The 18,412-nt window shown below is 42.3% G+C and overlaps 1 protein-coding gene across 3 annotated transcripts in view; it reads left to right on the plus strand.

The window, feature by feature from the left end:
- The window catches only part of fancc (FA complementation group C), a 154,726-nt gene that overhangs the window by 29,314 nt on the left and 107,000 nt on the right, over positions 1 to 18,412 (plus strand). The gene's annotated exons all lie outside the window — the stretch shown is intronic.

Below are 18,412 nucleotides of genomic sequence, written 5' to 3' on the forward strand. Positions count from 1 at the left end.
CACTATTCCTTTCATCTGAGCAACCCTTACAGATAGAAAAAAATGTGTTGTATATAAAAAAAAGGGTTTAAGATGGAGGAGAAAGTTCAGTCTAAAGTTTTTGAACTCGATGCAGAGTCCTTAGGGCTGTAATGCACCTAGTCGGAAAATACGATGCTGCTCCTCCATCTTGCCTTGGGCTTCACAGGAGCTTGCAGCAGGCCAAGGACATGTAGACATGCAAGGTAGAGGTCAGTATGCCAAACAATAATGGCACCACCCTTGTCAGCAGGTTTGATCACAAGGTCGGGGTTGGACCTAAGAGAACGGAGTGCAGCAATTTCAGAGGGGGACAAGTTGGAGTGGGTGAGAGAGCCAGAGAAATTAAGAAGGCTGATGTTGCGCCAACAGTGAAGATTTATCACTGTTCCTCTAATCCCATTGCATATATTCACCACACCCTCCTCACGTATGCGGAACGTTCTGTGTTCAGTAAAGCACTCCGTTTCATCCCCTGTGTCCTCACTTCAATGAATTTTGGGCTTAGCACGATGCTGAACTCTTCTTCCATTGTCTCTGTCTTCTTGCTCAGTTCTTTGGGCAGGACTCTTTCCCCTGTTCGATGGTTCTTTTCACCCGACTCCAGTATTTTCCCTCTGCTTGGACCCCACCCTCTGGCCTCTTAACTGCTCTTGAACTTTTCATTGAGAACTGTTGGTGTGACACTGGGACTCGTAAGAACTCTTCTTGGGGTCCCTTCCTATGCCTTTGGATTTAAAACTGACTTGACTGCAAAATGACTGACTAAAATTGACTGGTTGTTATTGACTCTTGAACTGCGAGGGACCCTATCAACACACTTACTGCAGGTCCCACCCTTGTCACTAGACAGAAACCTCAGTACCAGAGCTGGAACTTGCTGTATCCCAAACTGTTATGATGCCCACAGGGACTCCTGAACACACAGAATGAAGAGCTTCGTATAATATAGTGTAATGGTTGAATGCAATTTTTCTAATTTCAGTTTTGAAATGTCCAACTGTCTCATCCTTTCTTTTAAAATGTGACATTGAATAGTTCACGCATCACTTGTGAATGTTTACTATTATTATGCAAAATAGCCTACAAAATTTTAAATTAGCTTGTTTATGGGCCCTATGTGTTTTTGATGAAACAAAAACAGCCCAAGCGCACTCACTTATTTTTAATTCACCTGTTTTAATTTACATATTTACTAAGATTTATTTCATAAAAAACACAACTAAACATTTCATTTAGTTCAGGAAAAAAATTTGGTTTTGTGTTTTCAAAAACTCAGATACGGTTTAAAAATACATTTGTCCTTGTTAGCTTTGCATTTCAGCAACTGATTGGACAGGATTTTGCAGTCAGCGGTGAACAAATTGTGCCAGTCATTCACTTACTGACAGACTTCATGTGAAGTTTTGTGCCTGATGTAATTAGATGGCCATTTTGGCACAACACCCCTCTTTAAAGAATCTGGGGTCTATATGAACAGAGCAAGCAACTGTATATCTTAACTAAGATTGGTTACAGAACAGCTCGGAATCTGCATCAGTAAGTGTAAATTAGTATAGTTAATCCAATACCAACTTGTGAACAGAAAGTGAAATAAAGAGAGGGAAAAAAAGTTGGGATTAAGGGAATGAGGCAAAAATGATGGAAAAAAGTTAAAAGAAAAAGTTATTAAATGATTTATTTTCATATATATGATTACATTCTGAAGAAATGAAAGTCCGCACTTATAAAGGTAAATTTAACGCCAGAAAGGTTGTTTGGCAGCAATTAAGACTTAATATGGCATTAACAATTTGCTTGCACTGACATGGACGAGGGCTAACCTTTTTTGTTCTGTGATTATCCATCATGTATGTACCATGACTTCATGCTGTTCCATGGGGGCGATTCTCCCAGGGCCGGGAGACATAAACGGAGGCAATGCAGTGGGCTTCTCGTTGGGCCCCACAGCCTCTGCGCATACTGAAAAATCTTGGCCAAAAGTAGATTGTCAGCGGATGTGCTTAAAAGTCCATTTGTCCTCAGTTAACAACATAAAATTTATGATATAGCAACAACTATCTTCGTTTTCAAGTCAAGATACCATCCTACATCATATAGAGATTGATCAGATTATATAGTAATTGTAATTAATATGTGTTTTTGATGATTATAGAATGGAAACAGAAAATGCTGGAAAATCTCAGCAGGTCTGACAGCAATCTGTGGAGAGAGAATAGAGCCAACGTTTCGGGTCTGGATGACCCTTTTGGATGATTCGAAACGTTGGCTCTATTCTCTCTCCACAGATGCTGTCAGACCTGAAGATTTTCCAGCATTTTCTGTTTTTGTTTCGGATTCCAGGATCCGTAGTAATTTGCTTTTATGATTATCAAATGGAATTTGGCTTCTGCAGCTCGCACACAAACTTCAAATAAAATTGAGGAAGAAGACATTTTATTTTTAAAAATAGTATTTTTAAAATTTTTGAACTGGCATTTGTGGAGCAACTTGGATCATTCTGATAATAATAATGGCAACAGCCCATTCTCATTGTCACTTGCTGAGCTTTAATGGTATTGTTGACCGTTTTATGAAATGAACCCATCCCCAATGTTACTTAATAACCAAAATGGCTTGTTAACTTCATTGTTATAAATCAAAAGTTGAAATCCATAAGAAACAATATTGTTTTGAAGTATTGGATGACCTCTTGTGTGGTCTTTAGCGCAGGCATCATGCTGTAATGTGCAGTATCTCAATTCTGAATTTTCACAGGTGGTGTTTGGATTATGTTTTCCATTTAGAGTTGGATTATATTCTTGACCCCACTTGTAACTATTCATCTTGCTGTTGGTTTTTTGTGTCTTTGTTGATTGCTGCTCTAAATATGAAGGAATAACTGGAGTGATTTTACGAACGTTACCTCTTAAAAGTTAATTTTAAGATTATCTTCCACAAACACTCTTTTTTTTATCCTGACCTAAAACCTTTTAATTTTGTGAAATGAGATGATTTGAAAAAAATACATTTGTAATTTATGGAGAAGTCAAAAATTCCATTGAGTAAATTGGTATTTACTGTTCGTTATGATCTTGATTAAAATTATACTGGACTTTATTATGTGACAATTTATTTATTCACTATGTGTTTGTCTATAAACTTGCAGCAATCAAATCTTAAGCAGAAAAATTGTTGACTATTAATTTAGCTTTCAGGTTCCAACCAGAGAATGTTTTCTCTCCTCTCTCCATTTCTGTTCATGCCGGGAAATAAGTTTCCATGTCCAAATACTCTTTTCTAAAAAAAAATCATAAGCAGTTGTGGGTAAAGAGAAATGTTCTTCTGATCACTTTGATGGAGAATATTTCAATGCATATCATGATTTTTGAAATATATGTGACAGAAAGTAACATTCTTAAGCTGTTAGCCAAATTTAATGCTGGAGTATATGCCATCGCCACAACACACAGACCAGACTCTGAAGAGATAGTTAATACAGTAATTACACTGTGGATTGGAGACTACTACCGGTAAATATTAGTGTTCAGATTCGCTTTAATCACCAGCTTCCCATTAGTGGGTGGTCAAATGTCTATATAAATTTCAAAGTAATCTGACTAATCTGTTTCTCATATAGCAGTGGATATAATGCAGGACGGATGTGAATGGTATCATTTGATACTTTATTACTTTTCTTTAGGTTGAATACATATGATAGTTTGAGGTTCTAAGTGAATTGACGGAGATTGTGAAGCCTTGTGAGTGCTGTGTTAGTTAAATGTATATGATATATACAGCCAATAATTTACTTTTATTCAAATGTGCTTTTAAATAATGTTCTCCTCAGATCACAAGTTTTGAATCCTGTGATCACTGTAAAGCCAATTTTATATTGATAGAGGATCCCATTACTTTTTCTATGTGACGAGGTTATAAAATGTTGTTTAAATCTGTGGTGCTTTCTGTAATCCTATCAAAAGATTAGTGGGTTGCTTGTGTAGAGCATGAGTTTGTTCTGTAGCGCTTGCAGCAAGACAGCCTGGTAAAACGTTATTTAATAACATAAACTACACACAATTCAGAATCTGCTTATGTTTCCCCTTGTATGATATTTGCGATTTTAAAAACATACCTGAAATTTATTAATTACAATCAAGTCAACGACTGCGCTAGTTATTACATTACAGTTTGCTGTCTTTTCTGTGTGTACTGCACTAATTTGTGCAGTGATTGGCATCAGGCTGCACATTCACACTGGGATCTCGGAGATTGAAATGAAGAACAACTTTTTAATTTTTTCTACGGGACTGTGAAAAATAATAACTGCTTTAAAAGTGCCAGTGCATTTTATCGGTACATTGACTGGCTCAATGCTTCAGTCGCCAAAAGACAACCAATTAAAAACTATGTAAAATAAATAAGGCGGCACGATGGTTAGCCTTGCTTCCTCATAGCGCCTGGGTTTGATTCCCAGCTTGGGTCACTGTCTGTGCAGAGTCTGCCAGTTCTCCCCATATCTGCGTGGGTTTCCTCCGGGTGCTCCAGTTTCCTCCCACATCTGAAAGACGTGCTGGTTAGATGCATAGGCCATGCTAAATTCTCCCTCAGTATACCCGAACAGGCGCCAGAGTGTGGTAACTAGGGGATTTTCACAGTAACTTTATTGCAGTGTTAATGTAAGCCTACTTGTGACACTAACTAAAAAAGCAAAATAGGTGCTTAATTATCATACCAAAGTTGCCATCTCCGTTATATCCATATGCTGAATCATTCACAATGAAATAGCTAGGAGAAACTGCAAATGCAATTAAAGTCCTTTTCGTGACTGTACTTTTGTACCAATGAAAAGAATGCAGCAAATTATTTAAAAGAATTTCAGATCAATTTACTAATTTCATTTCTGATGATTGCAACTGCTCCTACATGGCTTGGTGAGGACTTTGGAGCTCTAAATCTTTCTGGCTGCAGGCACCAACCCTAAAAATTTGTTGCCAATAACAATGCATGTACATTGTGCAAAAAAACATTGTCTTTGCCAACCTGAATCTTTTCTCCTTATCTACCTTGAGTTCCGAATGTTCCAATGTGGGCCATGCAAACCAAAGGACTCTTGGTCTGATAAGACCTCCGGATGGATTTAGCTTTCATCTGTGGGGTGTTGTGCCCCTGATCGTCATCATCCTTGGTGATCTTTTGCAAATGGAGCTCATGGAATGTAGACAGAGAAAAAGTAGTGATGGAGAAAAGGTGGATAATTGGATAAAGATCAACATGTGAAGGGAGACTGGGTCAAGAGCTTATTATGAGGCCAGAGGGAAGACTTCTATACACGATGCCATTGCAGCTATGATGGTTATTATTTTTCCACCAGTATTGGTTTCTTCAAATGCTTAGAATTACAGTTCAATACTTAATGAAGTATGAAGTCTTGTGACTCTCTTAAGCTGAGCTGCTGCTGTGGAGGGAAAATTAAAATCTATGGAAAATATATTTCGCAATGCTCAACGTCCAGTTCCAAACTTAGCCTACTTCATCCCTGTAAAATTCAGTAAGTGCACACTGGTTGTACAGCAGTTGAAGAGCTGTTCACCATGCTGAAACTCTAAATTTGTGAATCTCCTGTTACAAGTGACTACAGTTTAACTGCTTCTCTCTAACTCTTGCTGTCGTTTGCTATTCTTCTGCTGCTGTCTACAGTTTTGTTTGTTTAAATCCTGTCATCAAATGTAACTGAGTTTCTGAAATGGTAATTTTTTTTGTATCTGGTGAATCAGAGCAATGGTGAGTGACACTAGTGGGAAAACATAATTTTTTTTAAAAACAAATGCACCTTATAAAATGGAGGTCTGTATAATGTTGTCTGTGAACCTTTTTCAGCAAAATGTAATTCACAAATTAGGGAGAGTAAGGGAACCTGACAAGCCACATGACAAGTGGAACAAAGACAAAAACGGTGCAGACCTACTTTAGGAAATGACCTCAGGTTTGTAAATGAGCTCTGGACGTTCATGCTTTAAGACACAGAAGGATGGCAGGATGTGGCAGCACATAAAAACAAGTTATTACTTGACTACAAGACATTTTGTGGTAGAGGGCTATAAATTTTAAACTTATGTGGTTTTTTCATCATGTTCGTTGAAGGTTTAATGAACAAGCAAAACATAATTAAATAAGGATTGTAGTACAGTTTTTCCATCACATTGTCTGGACGTTGTTAAAAATGGTTGGATTTAATTACAAAGAACTCATAATGATGATTTAGTTAGTTACAGATATTATGTGTCCAGATCTGCCGGTTTCTGCTCCACCTCATGCTCTTTCTGGATCAAAATATTTGAAGTATTTTGTTATTGTCCATGTAACTTTTAAAGGGTATTTAATTTCATCCTCTGCATCTTCTTTTACTTCTTCATAATTCTTGTGTGCTCCACCTTTTTGTCCACTGTGAGCACTTTGCTTTCCCAGCCTATTGGTGTTCTGCTGGAAATAGAGCACAACAATTTATTGCCAGCAGCTGTTCATTGAACTTTCAGCTTTCTGCTCTTCAGCTCACCATCAGCTTTCCTGCTCTCACTCCACTTGTCAAAGTCTGCATTTGCAGATTTCCTGGGGTTTGGGGTGGGGTTAGGGAAGGGAGGGTGGTTGGAGGATGCTGGGAGGTAGTTGTAGGTGTTTGCTATTGATTTGATTTATTATTGTTACGTGTATTAGCATACATTGAAAAGTATTGTTTCTTGCGTGCTATACAGACAAAACATACCGTTCATAGAGAAGGAAACGTGAGAGTGCAGAATGTACTGTTACAGTTATAGCTAGGGTGTAGAGAAAGATCAGCTTAATGCAAGGTAGGTCCATTCAAAAGTCTGATGGCAGCAGGGAAGAAGCTGTTTTTGAGTCGGTTGATAAGTGACCTCAGACTTTTGTATCTTTTTCCCAAAGGAAGAAGATGGAAGAGAGAATGTCCCGGGTGTGTGGGGTCCTTAATTAAGCTGGCTGCTTTGCCGAGGCAGCGGGAAGTGTAGACAGAGTCAATGAATGGGAGGCTGGTTTGCGTGAAGGATTGGGCTACATTCATGACCTTTTGTAGTTTCTTGCGGTCTTGGGCAGAGCAGGAGCCATACCAAGCCGTGATACAACCAGAAAGAATGCTTTCTATGGTGCATCTGTAAAGATCAGTGAGAGTCATAGCTGACGTGCCAAATTTCCTCAGTCTTCTGAGAAAGTAGAGGCACTGATGGGCTTTCTTAACTATATGTCGGCATGGGAGGACCAAGACAGATTGTTGGTGATCTGGACACCGAAAAATCTAAAGCTCTCGAAATCTGACTGAAGCTCTGATCACTTGAGTGACCCAGGATTTCTGCCATGGAACCTTCACATTTGCACTGAGACCCCTGATTGTTCCTGTTAGGAAATAGAGATAATTTAAGTTATTTGTATTGTATGCATTAGGAATAAGGTATAGGTTTATGCTTCATTTGTTCTTTTTGTATGTGTGCGCTAAGAAAAGGTTAAAACCTCAATTTAACTTCTTGTTAAAAAGGTAGCCTGCAAGTCTGTATGTTTTAGTTTCACTTTAAACTTTGCTTGCATTGTAAAAACAAAAGTTTTATGACATAAAAGCAATTGTAGGGTTTAAAAAAATCTAAGCTGTTGTTTAATAACCAGAGGCTCACCCTGGAAAGCAGAAGCACTTGAGTTTCAGTTTGGAATCGGGTAACCCAAAAGCAAGGAGTATTCCTCGGGCACAGGCAGGACAGTGCAGAGGGACAGAAAACAAGTCGCAGAAAACATGGAATGGGAACAAAAAAATGCCCAAGGGAGACAGTTGAGTCAAAGGCATAGAGAGTAGGAATCTGGGCAAGGTCCTGTTTGGTGAGACTTTCGCTTCTGGACCTTTTTGGCTAAGATCAAACCCACAATGGGGTTCAATGCCTTTTCTTGTCAGCTCGGACCTTGTATGTCTCTATTGTGGGAACCATTGGATTGAATTTGGTTTTTGGAGCACGCAAGGAGATGGATTCGGGCCTGCCTTGTCCACTCTGCGCGTTGGCTTTTTTTATTTTAAGAATGGAGTAAAAATTAAAGCCAAGAGCAGAGAAAGGTCTCCGAATTAAAACAACAGCTGCATGAAACAGATTTAAAGTTGGCTTTAAGTGGGATGCCATACATCCATCGTGATCTCAAGGTCGCTGACATTTTAACATCGCCTTTAAAGCAGAAGTGTTCTGTTGACGTGGCTGGATACCTGAGAGATTGTGTGGTAGCTTGGATGCATGTGACAATCTAGGGCAGAATGTACCTGACTTGACATTACAATGAAAAAGTTCAAAGAAGGCTTTCTCATAACATACAGAATATGAATTTGGAATATAAATATGGAAATTAGTGAACTTCGTGCACTTAGTGAACAACCAAAGCACTAATACAAGGGGTAGCTACCCTAGGCTGACTATAACAATGGGATTTTTAATCTGGAGGAGTGTATGCAAATACATAGCAGGTGTAATATAACCTTGGTAATTGTGAAGTTTTCCACTTCGGACAGAGAAACAGAATGGCAGAGTATTATTTAAATGGTAATAGATAGGAAAATGTTGACATACCAAGGGATGCCAACCACTGAAAGCAAACATGCAGGTACAGCCAGGAGTTAGAAAGGCAAATGGTGTTGAATGGTATGTTGGCCTTCATTGCAAGAGGCCTTGAGTACAGGAGGAAGAATGTCTTATTGCATTTGCACAATCCTTGGTGGTACCACATCTGGAGTATTGTGTGTAGTTTTGGTCTCCTTATCTAAGACAGAATATATTTGGCATACAGGGATGATGTTTCCTCTGGCTGGGCGGTTCTAGAACAATGCATCACAGTCTCAGGATAAGGAGTAAGTGTGACAATACTGTGCCTTTAAGAAGTGTCATGTTTCTTGTGAAGGTGATGTTGAGATTCAACTCTGTTAAGTGGTGTCGATTTGTCTGCAACCAACAGCACACATACTGAGCATGCAGAAGAATAATTGTTCCTAGTTAATAGGGTCTTTGTTTTAATCTGAGTTAATGCAGTTTTGTTATCTTTTGGGGTGTCCCCTGGGGTTTCAGTAGGGTTTAATTAGGTTGATTGACAAGACTGCATCATGTGCTCATGGGAAGAGCTAGGCTTGCAGAAAGAGACAAGCAGGAAGTTGCTGTTGAATTTGAACGGGGCAGCAGCTCTTTCTCTTTCCTGCTCTGGAAATTGAAGCCTGGGACCCGTAGAAAATATGTATCTCTCTCCAGAGATCTGCAAAAGGCAAGAGGTGTTTTCTCCCTCTCTCTTTGGATTTCTGCTTTTTGAAGACAGCTCTTTCTTTGGAGGCTGCTGTCTGTGAGTCAGAAGTGAGGTGTCTCTCTATCTCTGTCCAGAGGTGTTAAAAGACTGGGAAACTAGCAACCCACGTAAGCTTGTGTATGTTTGCTAACTGATTCTGAAGAGGAGTTTACATTTATGAGGAACGTTGCTTAAATTGGAACTAAGAAAGATAGCCAGCAGTTAAAAAAATATACCTCGTCATGTTTAAGTATTTCAATTGGTAAAAGTAATGCCAATTTCTTTTTGTTATAGTTAAACTGTATTGTTAAATAAAGTTTAATAAAAACTTCCTAGTGGGTCAATAGAATCACACGTGGAGTGAAACACTTTGTGCTCATGCTAATGCTAACATCAAAAATAGTTGGGGTCTAGTCTGATTTCATTCTATACCTTGGAGTTTCTAATCTGGTCCCTAACAGGCCATTTAGAGATGAGGAGCAACTTCTTAACTCAGAGGGTGGTGAACCTGTAGAAGGTTGTGGAGGCCAAGTCTTAGAATATAATTAAGAAGGAATTGATTTCTAGACTCTAAAGGGATATGGGGAGAGCACGGGGAGTATGGTATTGAGATAGAGGATCAACCATGATCATATTGAATGGCGCATGGGCTCAAAGGGCCGAATGAAAAACTCCTGTTCCGATTTTCTATATTTCTACATTATACACCCATGTGCATCTCCTTGTGCAAATGCAAAGCCTTATTTTTCCTTTTCCTCCTACTCCCCTATATGATGTAACACTTGTGGCTTGAGCACAGGCGGAGATGGCAGCTCAGATCCTCGCACTGATAGTTGAGTTTTCTTGGCTGACACCTTCTAAGTTTTGTGAGGGCCGTGCCACAGACTGCTTCACCTGTGGCTGGGCTTGTATAGACAATGCCACTGGGAGATAAGGCAGCAAGAGCATTGCTGGTGGGGATTTGGGGGCTGGTGGGATTTGGAGGTGGGGGGTGCAATAGGTGAGAAGTGGAAGCATTTAGAGTGGAGTTCCCACTGCCATGTTCCCTTTCACCATCATCCTTCTCATGATCCAGCAGCACTTCACTGCGGCCACTGTGCTGGAGAGCACTTTGGTGCAGTTCAGTATGGCTCTGTTAAGGCCAAGGTTGAGGTTTCTGTCATATTATTTAAGATGGCAAATGTGTTGGATCCAGAGTTTGAATGGACATGGTCAAGGCATGCAAGATTTAGTTGGTATCTACGTTTGATGTTTCACGAAGTTCACCACCCTATCCATGTCAGAAATCATTGTTACAATGTTCTCTGATATATACCCACTGGAGTTTGAGGTGGATTCCTCATTTTTCACTGCAGTTATAGTCAGTGTCTTAGAATGCCTGGAAATATATCCAGCAATCTCTGTTGCTGTTCAAAGTTTCTCCTTTCCATCAACGCCAGAGTAAGTACAACAAATGACAAGAAACATCCACCCCATACAAGTGCTAACCAATGAGCATCTTCAGCAAGAGAGATTCTAATCATCTTCCGTTGACATTCAACACCAATGCCATTACTGAATTCCCCACCATCAACATCCTGGAGAGGGTTACCATTGACCAAAAACTTGACTGAATGAGCCATATAAATACTGTGACTGTACAAGAACAGCTCAGGCACTGGAAATTTTGCAAGGAGTAACTCATCCCATGACTCCCTGAAGCCTATCAGGCAGAAGTCAGGAGTGATGGAATACTTCCTATTTGCCTCAATGAATGCGGATCCAATTACAGTCACAAAGCATAACACCATCCAGATCAAAACCTGCTTGATCAGCACCCCGTCCACCACCCTACAATTATGAGGTTTGTAAGATCATTATATTTTGGGACTTAGCTTTAAATTTAGGGTAAATGAAGGGATATTGGCCAGACTTTTACTGGCACGTCCGCCCTGATTCCGGGGGCGGATGAGGCTCGGAGAACGGCATTCTCCGTTGGCCTTGAGCAGGATCATACGAACCTCGGGCGGACGTGCCAGTAAAATTCCGCCCATTGTGATCTTTTTAAAAAATTAATTCATGGGATTTTGCCCTTGCTGGGCAAGTATTTATTCCCATCCCTAATTGCCTTTGAGCTGCCTTCTCAAACACAGGTGAGGTCCCAGAGGATTGGAGCATAGCTAATGTGGTCCCGTTATTTAAGAAGGGTAGGAAGGATAACCCGGGAAATTATAGGCCGGTGAGCTTGACGTCCGTGGTTGGGAAGTTGTTGGAGAGGATTCTTAGAGATAGGATGTATGCACATTTAGAAAGGAATAAACTCATTAACAATAGTCAGCATGGTTTTGTGAGAGGGAGGTCCTGCCTCACTAACCTGGTGGGTTTTTTGAAGAAGTGACTAGAATGGTTGACGAGGGAAGGGCCGTGGATGTTGTCTGTATGGACTTTAGTAAGGCGTTTGATAAAGTCCCTCATGGTAGGTTGGTGCAAAAGGTTGGATCTCATGGGATAAAGGGGGAGGTGGCTAGATGGGTGGAGAATGGCTTGGTCACAGAAGACAGAGGGTGGTAGTGGAGTCTTTTTCTGGCTGGATGCCTGTGACTAGTGGTGTTCCGCAGGGCTCTGTATTGGGACCTCTGCTGTTTGTGATTTATATAAACGATCTGGAAGAAGGTGTAACTGGGGTGATCAGTAAGTTTGCGGACGACACGAAAATGGCTGGACTTGCAGATAGTGAGGAACATTGTCAGAGGCTACAGAAGGATATAGATAGGCTGGGAATTTGGGCAAAGAAATGGCAGATGGAGTTCAATCCAGATAAATGCGAAGTGATGCATTTTGGTAAAACTAACGTAGTGGGGAGCTATACGATAAATGGCAGAACCATAAAGGGTGTAGATATGCAGAGGGACCTGGGTGTGCAAATCCACAGATCCTTGAAGGTGATGTCACAGGTGGAGAAGGTAGTGAAGAAGGCATATGGCATGCTTGCCTTTATAGGACATGGCATAGAGTATAAAAGTTGGGGTCTGATGTTGTAGTTGTATAGAACGTTGGTTCGGCAGGATTTGGAATACTGCGCCCAGTTCTGGTCGCCACACTACCAGAAGGACGTGGAGGCTTTAGAGAGAGTGCAGAGGAGGTTTACCAGGATGTTGCCTGGTATGGAAGGGCTTAGTTACGAGGAGAGATTGGGTAAACTGGGGTTGTTCTCACTGGAAAGACGGAGGATGAGGGGGTGACCTAATAGAGGTGTATAAAATTATGAAAGGCATAGATAGGGTGAACGGTGGGAAGCTTTTTCCCAGGTCGGTGGTGACGTTCACGAGGGGTCATAGGTTCAAGGTGAGGGGGGGGGAGGTTTAACACAGATATCAGAAGGACGTATTTTACACAGAGGGTGGTGGGGGCCTGGAATGTGCTGCCGGGCAAGGTGGTGGAGGCGGACACACTGGGAACGTTTAAGACTTATCTAGATAGCCACATGAACGGAGTGGGAATGGAGGGATACAAAAGAATGGTCTAGTTTGGACCAGGGAGCAGTGTGGGCTTGGAGGGCCGAAGGGCCTGTTCCTGTGCTGTATTGTTCCTTGTTCTTTGTTTATTTGGTGTCCATGTGGTGCCGGTACATCCAGAGAGCTGGAAGGAAGGTAGTTCCAGGATTTTGGCCCAGCGACAAATAAGGAACGCTAATATATTTCTGTGTCAAGATGGTGAGTGGCTTGGAGTGGAACTTCCATGAGGTGCTGCCTAAGGAGGCTTGGTGAGTTCCTGCAGTGCATCTTATAGATGGTGCAGACTGCTGCCACTGTGCTGTGAAAGGTATGAATGTTTGTGGATGGGGTGCCAATTAAGCAGGCTGCTTTGTCCTGGATGATGTCAAGCTTTTTGAGTGTTCTTGGAGCAGCGCTCATCCAGGCAAGTGGATTCCATCACACTCCTGACTTGTGTCTTGTAGATGTGGTCAGGCTTTAGGCAGTCAGGAGGTGACTTACTCACCACAGGATTCCTAGGATGTAACCCTCAGGATATTGAAATTGGAGGATTCAATGATGGTAAAGCCATTATGAGGTTTATAAGGTCATTATATTTTGGGACTTAGCTTTAAATTTAGGGTAAATGAAGGGATATTGGCCGGACTTTTGAATTTGGAGGATTCAATGATGGTAAAGCCATTGAAATTCCACGGGCCGTGGTTAGATTCTCTCTTGTTGGAGATGGTCACTGCTTGGCACTTGAGGCATCAATGTTACCTGCCACTTGTCAGCCCAAGCCTGAAAGTAGTCAAGGTCTTGCTGCATGGACTGCTTCAGTATCTGAGAAACATAGAAACTAGAAACAGAAGTAGGCAATTTGGCCCTTTGAGCCTGCTCCGACCATCGAATTCAATATCCTGATCCCCCCCCCCAATCCTTTGATCCCTTTAGCTCCAAGAGCTATTTGTAATTTCTTCTTGAAATCGGACAACGTTTTGGCCTCAACTACATTCTGTGGTGGTGAATTCCACACATTCACCACCCTCTGTGCGAAGAAATTTCTTCTCACCTCAGTTCTAAAAGGTTTATCCCTTATCCTCAAACTATGACCCCTGGTTCTGGACTCCCCCACCAATGGGAACATTCTTTCTGAATCTAAGAGAAGTTACCAATGGTGCTGAACATTGTGCAATTATCAGTAAACATTCCAACTTCCTACCTTTTTGATGGAAGGAAGATCATTGATAAAGCAGCTGAAGATGGTTGGGCCTAGATACTACCCGAGGAACTTTTTTTTAATTCATTCGTGGGACATGGCTTTCACTGGCTAAGCCAGCATTAATTGCCCTTGAGAAGATAGTGGTGAGCTGCCTTCTTGAATCGCTGCAATCCATGTGCTGTGGGTTGACCCACAGTGCGGTTAGGGAGGGAATTCCAGGATTTTGACCCAGTGACTGCGAAAGAACGGCAATATATTTTCAAATCAGGATGGTGAGTGGCTTGAATAGGAACTTGCAGGTGGTAGTGTTCTCATATACCTGCTGCTCTTGACCTCCTAGATGGAAGTGATCGTGGGTTTGGAAGGTGCTGTCTAGGGATCTTTGGTGAATTGCTGCAGTATATCTTGTAGATAGTGTACACTGCTGCTACTGAGCATCGGTGGTGGAAGAGATTGAATGTTTGTGGATGTGGTGCCAATCAAGCGGGCTGCTTTGTCCTGGATGGTGTCAAGCTTCTTGAGTGTTGTTGGAGCTGCACCTATCCAGGCAAGTGGGGAGTATTCCATCACGCTCCTGATTTGTGCCTTGTAGATGGTGGATAGGCTTTGGGGAGTCAGGATGTGAGTTACTCGCCGCAGTATTCCTAGCCTCTGACCTGCTCTTGTAGCCACTGTAGCACTGTGTTTATGTGGTGAGTCCAGTTGCAATGATGTCCTGGAACTGAGATAATTGACCTCCAATAACCAAAGCCATTTTCCTTTGTGTTGGGTAAAACTCTAATCACTGGAGAGTTTTCCCCCTGATTCCCATTGACTCCAGTTTTGCTGGGGCTCCTTGATGCCACACTCAGTCAAATACTGCCTTGATGTCAACGGCAATCACTCTTGCCTCACCTCTGGAATTCAGCTCTTTTATCCATGTTTGAACCAAGGCTGTAATGAGGTCAGGAGCTGAGTGACCCTGGCAAAACACAAATTGTGTCAGTGAGCAGGTTATTGCTAACCAAATTCTGCTCTATATCACTGTTGATGATTTCTTCCATAACTTTACTGATGATCAAGAGTAGACTGATGGGGCAGTAATTGGCTGGGCTGGATTTGTCCTACTTGTGTACAGGACATATCTGGACAATTTTCCACATTGCTGGGTAGATGGCAGTGTTGTTACTGTACTGGAACAACTTTGGTTTATTTGTGGTTTGTCCAATGGATAAACCATAAATCTTAGAATCATCATAGAATCCTACAGTGCAGAACGAGGCCATTCGGCCCATCGAGTATACACTGACCAAAATCCCACCAAGGCCCTATCGCCATAACCCATACATTTACCCTAGCTAGTCCCCTGTCACAAAGGGGCAATTTAGCATGGCCAATACACCTAACCCGCACATCTTTGGACTGTGGGAGGAAACCTACGCAGACATGGGGAGAATGTACAAATTCCACACAGACAGTCAACCGAGACTGGAAACAAACCCAGGTCCCCGGCGCTGTGAGGCAGCAGTGCTTGCCACCGTGCTGCCCCACACTTGGCACTTCTGGCTGAAGATTGTTGCAAATGACGGGCTCCCCTATCATTAAAGATAGGGATATTTGTGGAGCCACCTCCTCCAGTGAGTTGTTTTTTGTCCCTCACTATTCATCACTGGCAGGATTGCAGTGCTTAAACCTGATCTGTTCGTTGTGAGATCGCTTAGCTCTGTCTATCACCTGCTGTTTACGCTGTTTGACATCCAAATAGTCCTGTGTTGTAGCTTCACCAGGTTGACGCCTTATTTTTAGGTATGCCTGGTGTTCTCCTGGCATGCCTTTCTGCGTTCTTCATTGAAGCAGGGTTGATTCCCTGGCTTGGTGGTAATGATAGAGTGGGGGATATGCCAGGCCATGAGGTTACAGATTATGGTTGAGTACAAGTCTGCTGCTGTTAATGGCCCTCAGAGCCTCATGTTGCCCAGTCTCGAGTTGTTATCTATTCAAAGTCTATCCCATTTGGCATGATGGTAGTGCCATGCAACATGATGGAGAGTATCCTCAATGTGAAGATGGGTTGTCATCTCCACAAGGACTGTGTGGTGGTCACTTCAGCTGATGCTGTCATGGACAGATGCATTTTGTTGGTTCCCTGACCACCTGCCGCAGTCCCAGTCTAGCAGCTATATCCTTTAGGACTCGGCCAGTTTGGTCTGTAGTGGTGCTACCGAGCTACTCTTGGTGATGTACAATCCCCCACCCAGAGTACATTCTGTGCCCTTGCTATCCTCAGTGCGTCCTCCAAGTGGTGTTCAACATTGGGGAGTGCTGATTTGTAAGCTGAGGGATGTGCGATAAGTGGTAATCAGCAGGATGTTTCCTTGCCCTTGTTTGACCTGATGCCATGAGACTTCATGGGGTTGGGAGATGATGTTGAGGGCTCCCAGGACAACTCCTTCTCGACTGCCTACTACTGTGCTGTCACCCCTACCGTGTCATACCCAAGGATGGTGATGTCTGGAACGTTATCTGTAAGGTATGATTCCGTGAGCATGACTATGTCAGGTTGTTGCTTGACTAGTCTGTGAGACAGGTCTCCCAATTTGGCACAAGTCCCCAGATGTTAGCAAGGAGAGCTTTGCATGGTCAACAAAGGTGAATTTGCCATTGTCATTTCTGGTGCCTAGTTGATGCCGGGTGGTCCGTTCGGTTTCATTCCTTTTTGATACAACTGAGTGGCTTGTTTGGCCATTCCAGCGGAAATCTAAGAATCAACCACATTGCCGTGGATCTGGAATCACATGTAGGCCAGACCAGGTAAGAATGGCAGATTTCCCTCCCTAAAGGACATTAGTGAACCTGGTTGGTTTTTATGACTTGGGGCAAATGGGATGATGCACTTGGAGCCAATAGGATTGCACTTGGGGTGAATGGGATCAAAGGTTATGGGGAGAAAGCAGGATTAGGCTATTGAGTTGGACGATCAGCCATGATCGTGATGAATAGCGGAGCAGGCTCGAAGGGCTGAATGGCCTCCTCCTGCTTCAATGTTTCTATGACAGTGGTTTCATCGTCAATATTAGACTTTTAATTCCAGATTTTTATTGAATTGATATTCCGCCCCCCCTCCCCCCGAGACTCTTTGCCATTCTGTCTAAAGTGAACCTGGGATTTTTAGAGATCAAAGGAAGGCTTAGGAACCTTGACAGAGTTAGTTTTTCAGACTTTTTGCATGGTGAGTCCCATACCACTGCTAGGTGAATGACGGTTGTGGCAGGTACCCTTCCAGCACCAAAGTTGCCATGAGGGAGGGCATTAAATTTCACCCATGGTTATTCAACACATGTTTCTGCAGCAAGAAGCTGGACTTGCAGGTTGGTCTTTTCTTTCTATTGCGTCTCCCTTTCCTCACCAGTCAGGCTGCCCAGTGGTTGCCGGTGCAGCCGTCATTCTGAGGAACTGGCTAAGTTTGATTGAGTGCAAATACATTTTAAATGACAGTTAAAACTGTTTCAAAATCATGTGTTCGTTTTTTATCTACAGTATGTATGGCGGTCGGCAGCTCTGTGTTTAGTTCTATGAAAGAACCTTTGTGCAGTGATTGATGAAACTTCTTGAACCACAATCACTGTGGGTTTGTTCAGTAAAACTGACAAGGGGCTGTTTCCTTAGATGCCAGAAGCCAGCTAACTTCTCCTATGTTTAGTCTCTGGCGATGTTCCCCACTGCTTAGGCAATTTGGAGTCGGGGAGTCCAGCAATAAAATAAACCTGTCATGATGTGTGCATTTTTACATTGCTCACCCACTATTCCACCAATCAACTAGTTCAATTTGTTGCTATTGTGAAAAAAACAGCAAAAAGCAAATGATTATATTACTTAACTTTTGTTGCAGCTAACCAGTGTTTGCCAGTAATTTTTGACCATGGTTACTTTTTAAACTGTGAAAATAGGATCATTTGGCAGAAGTTTCTAAGGTACATAAGAGTTCCAATTTACAACACAAAACAGACCATTTTCCCCAGCTAGTCTATGAAAGTGTTTATGCTCCACATGAGCACTCCGAACCTACTTCATCTAACCCTATTCCTTTCTTCACCCTGTGGCTTTTCTAACTTCCTCTTAAATTCATCTATGGCTACTTGTCTCAACCACTCCATGTGGTAGCAAGTTCCAGATTCTCACCACTAATGAGGGTAGCATGGTGACACAGTGGTTAGCACTTCTGCCTCACGGCGGCAGGGACCCAGGTTCAATTCCGGCCTCAGGTCACTGTCTGTGTGGAGTTTGCACATTCTCCCCGTGCCTGCATGGGTTTCCTCCAGGTGCTCTGGTTTCCTTCCCCAGTTCAAAAATGTACAGATTGGATTGATTGGCCATGCTAAATTGCCCCTTAGTGTCACGGGATTAGCAGGGTAAATATGTGGAGTTATGGGAATAGGTGGGATTGTGGTTGGTG

The sequence above is a fragment of the Mustelus asterias genome, chromosome 6, assembly GCF_964213995.1.
Source record: "Mustelus asterias chromosome 6, sMusAst1.hap1.1, whole genome shotgun sequence".
NCBI lineage: Eukaryota > Metazoa > Chordata > Chondrichthyes > Carcharhiniformes > Triakidae > Mustelus > Mustelus asterias.